The sequence below is a fragment of the Phoenix dactylifera genome, chromosome 16, assembly GCF_009389715.1.
Source record: "Phoenix dactylifera cultivar Barhee BC4 chromosome 16, palm_55x_up_171113_PBpolish2nd_filt_p, whole genome shotgun sequence".
NCBI lineage: Eukaryota > Viridiplantae > Streptophyta > Magnoliopsida > Arecales > Arecaceae > Phoenix > Phoenix dactylifera.
Window position 1 is genome coordinate 1,923,451 of NC_052407.1, and position 7,954 is coordinate 1,931,404.

Here is a 7,954-nt window from a genome sequence, read left to right on the forward strand (position 1 = left end):
TTTTAGAATTAGCTTTGATCTTGGTCGACTGTTTTGCTCTCTTTAATCATTAAGCATCACAGGCTATCCGATCGAGATGATGGTGCGATCATTTATAGGCCGTGGGCTGGTTCTGTTGGAACTCCATGGGAATTAAATATCTTAACTCTTTCCAAAATCAAAATCTGCCGCACTGAGGATGAAATCCTTTCCATCTCGTTCCAATGCAAGGATGGTGAGACACTTGGCTGGTCCCCCAGGTGCGGGTGTGATGGTGGTGCAGCCCAGCCAAGATCTGCTTTACACTCACAATGGTATTTATTAGATTTTTAGTTTAAAATATTTTTTTAGTTATTTATTTAATGTATTTTTATAATTGGAAAAATGAATCCTTTGTCTCTACAAAAAGTCATTATGGTTGGGTTCAGGTTGTATCTGCCGCATGAAAGAATGATCGACCATTAGATCGTATATTGGACAGATCTCAAAGAATTTTAATTTTTTTCTTCCATCTATCTGTATAAATCTTGAAGCAGCCACGACCGTAAGAGAAGGTGAATCATTCTTTCGCGTGAAAGATACAACCCGGTGGTTATTATAGCAGAATTTAACTTTTGTTACTATCAAAAATGAGCATGGTCCTTAACGTGGAGACAGAAACTTTGTTTTGCTTTCTATCACAGCCTTCCATCCATGGAGGCTTGGGGTTTTTTTAATGCAATTGGAGTTTAATGGAAAGGTTCTCCCGGACCAATTGGAAGATTTCTTATGGTAAGTGTCACGGCCCCGGCCCGAGATAGCGAGCCATATTGTAAAACTCCGGATCGAGCTAATTCTTCGGATCCGTAAAAACAGTAAGAAATCGTGTAATGAGCTAGACAGCCTAGTAAGTAATAAACACCTTAAATAGTCAATTCGTATAATAACATAAAATATAAATACAAATTACGATGAATCAACATAATAATATAATCAATTCCTTTTCAAACACAAATTCATTAAAATCCGTATTTTTCAAATATCCATATACATAATCATAAATCTGATTCGAAACAAATCACATTCATCTCATCAGCCTTTAACTATGACCACACTTATACCTTGTGGCTAGGCCAGAAACAGAACCGCACTTATATCCTGCGGAATGGGCCAGAATACCGCATTTATACCATGCGGAGTGGGCCAGAATACCACACTTATACCCTGTGGTGGGGCCAGAATTGCCAATGCATAACCCCCAATTGGTAGGGTCCAAAATATAGTCAGGCTGAGAGTTCTAAATCTGATGCACATCAAAATTCTTTTGGTAACATAATACATGTATCATAATCTGATCTAAATATACATATACGATGCAAGAACAGTAAATATAGCAATAGTCCGAAAAATATTATTCCAGTTCACATATTCATTTTTTCATTCAAATCATCATCTCGTAAAATTCATAAATCACATATAAATTCATTAACAACTTATTCGATACAAAAATAATATTATATAAATGAAGAGTTTAGAGAAGACAGTTCATTACTTACATCGAACGCGATCCAATTTATCTCACAAATCCCTCGTAGAACCTAATATCCAAAAATCATATTTTTCTTTTAAAATTCATCACAGTATATATATAACTTAAATTTTAACATTCTCCCAGGGCCGACCCTGCAGAGGTGTCTAGCACCCCGGGTTCGGGTTCATACCCGTAAACCGCCCTCTTCTCTTTATTATTATTATTATTATTATTATTATTATTTTCTTTCCTTCTCTTTTCTTTTTCTTTTCTTTTTTTTTCTTTTCTTTTCTTCTCTTCTTCTCTCGAAGCTTCCTCTCATTTCTTTCTTTTTTTCTTCTTCTTCTCTTCTCCTCTCTTTTCTTTGGCGGAACAGGGGACCCATACCCCCGCTCCCTTCCTTCTCCGTCGGACTCAGGGGCGGCCGCGGTGGCCAGCCCCGTCGGCGGCAAGGGGTGGCGAAGCAAGTGCGACCACCCCCAGCGGTTGGCGGCGGCGCACAAGGCCGGCGGCGAGAGGACATGCCCGAACAGGGCTCTTCTGTTTTTGAGTAAAAATCCCGACAATAGCCGGCTCAAAGCCATGACAACTTGCATCATGGAAGGAAGAGATGAAAGTTAGAAGCCCTTACCTTAGCCTCCGACGAAGACCGGCGATTCTCTTCCTCTTCGGCGGCAATGGAAGAAACCCGTGCCGTGGCTTCTCGGCTCTCTCTCTCTCTCCCTCCCCCTTGGGCGGTTGCACGAGGAAGAAGAGGGGACTCGGAGGGTTTGTGGCTCCTCTTCCAATGGACTCAAAGGAGAAAGAGGAGAAGCCCTAAAAAAGGGCTCCTCCTTCTTCGGGATGGAAAGAATCCATCCCGCTGCCTCACGTGCGTTGAGGCCAAGTCTTGGGACTGGGCCGGTCAAGTGGACCGGGCCCAGTTCCAGGGTCTCACAGTAAGCATGCTCCCTATGCTTCGCTAAATGACCAAAAACTTCAAAGAGAATTTATACCAATCCCCCTAACTCAAGTCTGCCATAAGAGCGCATATTCAGTGAATAAGGTTTGAGATTTTTTCTTTACAAATCGATATCTATAAAGAGAGCCATGCTTCAAAAATTTTAAGAAAGCGCAATTGGTATTTGGTACCTCTCCCAGCTGTGGGATATAGGGAATACACCTGAGCTCCTCTAGCTGCAATATGTTTTCTAGAATAGAAGAGCTTCATTTTTGCTATTATTACTAGCAGGTAATGAAATGATACGTGCGAAGATCCTTGCTAGGGTGCTTTTAGTCCCACATCAGCTATGCATCGGATAGAACTTACGTATTTATTCAAAACCAAGGAATCTAAATAATAATTTTCAGCTAGTTTTTTTATATGAGATTCTGGGTTGTGACAAATTGTATCAAAGCAAATCCGACTTATGGCCTATGTACACTAGACGACACCGCAACGCGGACCTAACTGGGTTGACCATGAACTAGTCATGGCATTTGTGATTGGCTTTATGGTACTTGTAATTAGATTTGAATAAATTTGGATTCTTAATCTGATGAGAATGCTAGAACTTAAACGGGAGGAGTATGCGGAGGATCCGTTCGGACATATATTTAGCTCCACATGGGCAATGCATTTGAATGATCTTGTTTACTTATATAAGGATGCATTTCTGTATATTAATTCACTCTCTATATATCTAGCGCATTTGATTTGCTATTTGCTTGGATGTATCCATGTCTGATAGATACCGCATGTAAAAGCAAATAGTGCATCTTGCACTTGCCTAACAGGTGGGTAACCAGGTTTTCATGACCTTTTAGCTGGTAAGCACTAGGCATGACTATAACTAGTGCAGATCATATGCAATTCTCTCTGTCAAGAGTATGAGCAATTGAGTCCAGCAAGTCTACAGGACCATACCCAGGCACTACGCTTGGTGTATGCTGGGCATGATAGATGAACAAATCTTTTAACGTTGATCTGTCAGCATGCAGCTTGTATCTGCATGGCCTTTCTAGCTGATCTTGCTCTTCATTAAGAGTATCGTTTGAGAGGATTCAATCATGATATCATATCCTGGTGGGTAATTCAACATGATCTTCTTTAATTAGAGCTTCCAAGTCACCGTAATCTCGCCTCAATCCACAACCCCAACTTGTTCCTGTGCACAAATTTCTATTGTAGCCCAGACTAGTTTAGCGAAGTCATGTGGCGGTGTAGTTTTAATTGTTCCAACGATCATCTTTCATATCATAGCACAGCACTCAAATGAGAGACAATTAATCAATCTTCTACGATCTACGTACTGAGGAGGCAAGTATACTGCAGTTGGCCCTAAAATCTCTCAGTAGGTAATAACTGAGGGTGCTTAATGGTAAGTCATTGATTTCCTCCACAGAAGTTTTACTATAGACATCATTCCTTGGAAATTGAAAAGATGAAAAAAAAAATTTGCAACTAATTCAATCATTAATCTTGTCTTCTCTTAATCAAAGTCCCATCAAAAACAAAACAGTTTTAAATTTTCTTTATACTGTCCAGTTTTTTTCACTTCAAGGGCCTTTTTCTGTATCTGAACAAGTTAGCAAATTTCCCCTTGCTTCACATTTTTTATAATACCCTCCATATATCTGAAACTAGCCAAATCCAAATTATATATTTTTTTAAAAAAAAGAAAAGTAGGCGGAGTGGAACTCCGCGTGCTAAAATGGAATGTAAAGGAACTCAGAACAAGAGAATAAGTAATGTATTAAGTACTGCCAATCTGAGAAAGCTATACCAGAAATCCAGGCCTTTCAAACAAAAAAAATCTCAATCACTAGCCTAAATTCAAGAAGATACAAATAAACACAATTTTTCACTTTAAGTAGTTTAAGCAAAATAACTAACTTTTGGTCGCAATATGAAGAGGGTATAGAGATTCAAATTTTTAAATATTATAAATTTTACTTGAAAAAAATCTCTGCCACTGTGGAGCATTTCTATTCATCCTTTTGGGCTAACACCAAATTGCATTGCAGACAAATAGGCATCAAGAAAATTTTCACTAATTCAATGAGTGTTTAGAGAGATTTCTACATTATTAATCATTTCAACGATTATATGGCTTCTTCATTGTCCTAGGCTCCTATCTATTCTCTTAAACTTTGTACAAAGCTAGTGATAGTGATATTAAGCTATATTCTTGCACAAGAAAAACTAACTAATTGGATAGACATTTTCTTTTTGGTGCATTAAGTAAACTTGTGTGCTTGATTTTACAACTTGGTTCAGTAGATTCTTTACTCATATGCCTCAAATAAGTTTGCCAATTTATTACGATATTTGGTACTTTATATTCCCACCTAGACTAATTTAATTTTAGGTTAGAATGTTATTGGATCCATATCTGGCCCTAACTAAAGAATCTATGATCCATACCCATCCTAGATGGAGCTGGGTTCGGTCGGGCTTTGGGTTGGGTCGAACTTTTAGATTGGGTCAACTTTTGCCACCTTTACTATCCATCTATGTATCTCTAAGTACTCTTTGGGTCTCTAGTGCAACATTCGCCTCACATTATCTTGAGATATGTATTTGAGTATTTGACCTTAGGAGACTTTAGGATTAGCTTATTAGAAATTCATATATAACTCAAAGAGTAAGGTAGGAGCAAGTTGAAGGATTGTTACTTCGATTTGATATGCATGTGTTAGAGGAAAATTTATGTAAAGCATTTATCCGTCTGATGGCAGGCTAATGTTCCTTGAATACTGGATATCTTCATATAACAAATTCAACAAGCTAGGAACATCTTCAAAAGTTATTATATTTTATTGTATCATTTTTTTCACTTTAGCCTAACTTGGGCAAGTGGCCGTTTAACCCATTCCCTACTTCGATACAAACCAATATAAAAAATGCTGGCCAGTTTAAGAAAGGAGTGGGCAGAGAGAGAATGCGATCTACTTATTATTAGATCCTAGATTCAATTTGTAATTGAAGTAATTGTAGAAATTCTGGATTCTGTAATTAGTTCAATCTATTTCTCCCCCTTCTACATAGGGGGTTGAACTAATTGTGGGATCCTTGATTCTATATTAAGTCCAAAAATGTTCCCCTTGCATTTGAACCGAACTGAGATTGTTTCAAGGGACACTTGTATCTTTCATTCATGGAGCGAAAAAACCGGCAAGCTGGCATTAATCAAACTTGACAATTTGGACAACTGAGTTCCTCTTATTTTTTTGCATGATCTTGGACGACGGCCGGGGCCTCCTTGTGCTAGCAATCGGACATGGCCTTGTCATAGGGCTTCCTCAAAGAGAAATTATATCTTACACTACTTCATTCATGCACCACACCATCCAGATTTTTCGTTCCTATGGGCTCTATGCAGCTCATCTCGGATTGTATCCCTCCTTACCTCGTCGCGGGACTCAAGACTGTTTCTTTGGTACAGGTGATGAATGTAATAAGGGTATAATTTTCCCTGCTCAAATCTTTTTGTAACATCCCAAGACCTCACCCAAAATGGCTATCCGGAAGGTATTATTTGGGTTCATTGATCCTGTAAAAGTATCCAAGATCTACCTAGCAAATAACCGATGTGGGACTAAACACACGCCCGCACAGGTCCTCACATACTCTCCCCGTTCAAGCCCTGACGTCCTCGTCAGGCTAAGGGTTCAAATCTATTCAAATCTATTCACAAACACCACGATTGGCCCGTGGTCAGCCCTAATGGATCCGTATTGCAGTGTCTCCTAGTCCACATAGATTATGGGCCGGGTCCGCTCTGTACCATTTGAAACAACCCAAGACCTCACCCAAAATGGCTACCCGGAAGGTATTATTTGGGTTCCTTGATCCTGTATAAATACCCAAGATCTACCCAGCAAATAACCGATGTGAGACTAAACATACGCCCGCACAGGTCCTCGCACTTTTTGTCCTCCCTAATGGTTCTCGAGGAGCTTTGAGTGCTGTGAGAGGCTCATTGAATTAGAGGTGGGAGGTGGAGACGTCACTTTTCGAGCTAAGCATGTATATAGAGATGTTAATGGAGCTGTGGATTACGTGGCCTCATATGTGGCTGACCACTCTGAAGGGCCCTATGGGTTGGTTAGATGGAGTTGCCTAAAGCACTCTGTAGCTTATTATATTTGGATTTTTTTAGATGTATCACACTAGATGCGTATGAATTATTCGTTGTAGAAAAAATAGATAAATAAATAAATAAATTGAGGCTTAAAGGAGGAGGTGCCTCTCCGTATGTTATTATTCAAGGCAAGAGGCCATTTGACTCGTATCTTACTTTGACCCAAACTGGTTCAAAAAGTGCAGGCCGTTCCAAGTAAGGAGTGGAGAGAGAAAAAAAGTGATCTAGTTATTATTGGGGTGATCGTATCCCAAATTTCATAGTTGCAGAAATTCTGGATCCCATAATTAGTTCAATCTACTCCTCCGCCTTCCGCATAGGGGTTTGAACTAATTGTGGGATCCTTGACTCCATATATATATTTACTTCAAAATTTCCCCTTACGTTTGAACTGATCAGTTGGAATTGAGGTTGCTTCGAGGATATTTGTATCTTTAATTCATGGAGCCAAACAACTAGCAAAATGGCATTAATTGAACCTGGCAACTTGGACATTTGAGTTCCTCTTACTTTTTTCATGATGTTGGACTGACGGCCAGGGCTAGTTTGCGCCAACAGTCGGAGGTGTCATTGTCATAGTGCCTCAAACCTTTTCGTCCTCTCTAAGGGTTCTGGAGGAGTTCGGGTGCCGTGAGAGGCTCATTGAATTAGAGGTGGAAGGTGGAGATATCACTCTCCGAGTTAAGCATGTATATGAAAGGTCAATGGAGCTGTGGATTAGGTGGCTTCGTATGTGGCTGATCCCTTTGAAGGGCCCTATGGGTTGGTGAAATGGAGTTGCCTAGAGCACTCTGTGACGTATTATATTTTGATTTTTTAGGATGCATTCACACTAGATGCGTATGAATTATTCGTTATAGCAAAAAATAAATAAATAAATAAATAAATAAATAAATTGAGGCTTAAAGGAGGAGGTGCCTCTCTGGATGTTTCATTGTGCGAAGCCTGAACTATTTTATTGTGCGAAGAAGGAACTCGTGCAACAGCATGTGGTGTGTTCCCAGCTTTTCCTATCCCCTGTGTTGGAAGGTTGGGTTAAAATTTTCAAATTCTAATTCTTCAATTTTCCAAATCCCACGTGCATCATGCACGCATCGCGTTACATGGATCACTGTTTGTTTTTGAGTATAACGAGGCCATGTTCTCCTTCCAATTAAGAACGTAATCCCATTAACGCGGTCTTTTTCAATTGATGGATTCTTGGTGATAACGTTGCATTGATATTGTAAAAGTTTAAAAGCTCTATTTTTTAGAAGTGCCGCATTCGTCGTCCGCGTCCGGAATGGAGGAGAGAAACTTAACAAAAAGCTGCTGCTAGCTATCGCAGCATGCCTTGACT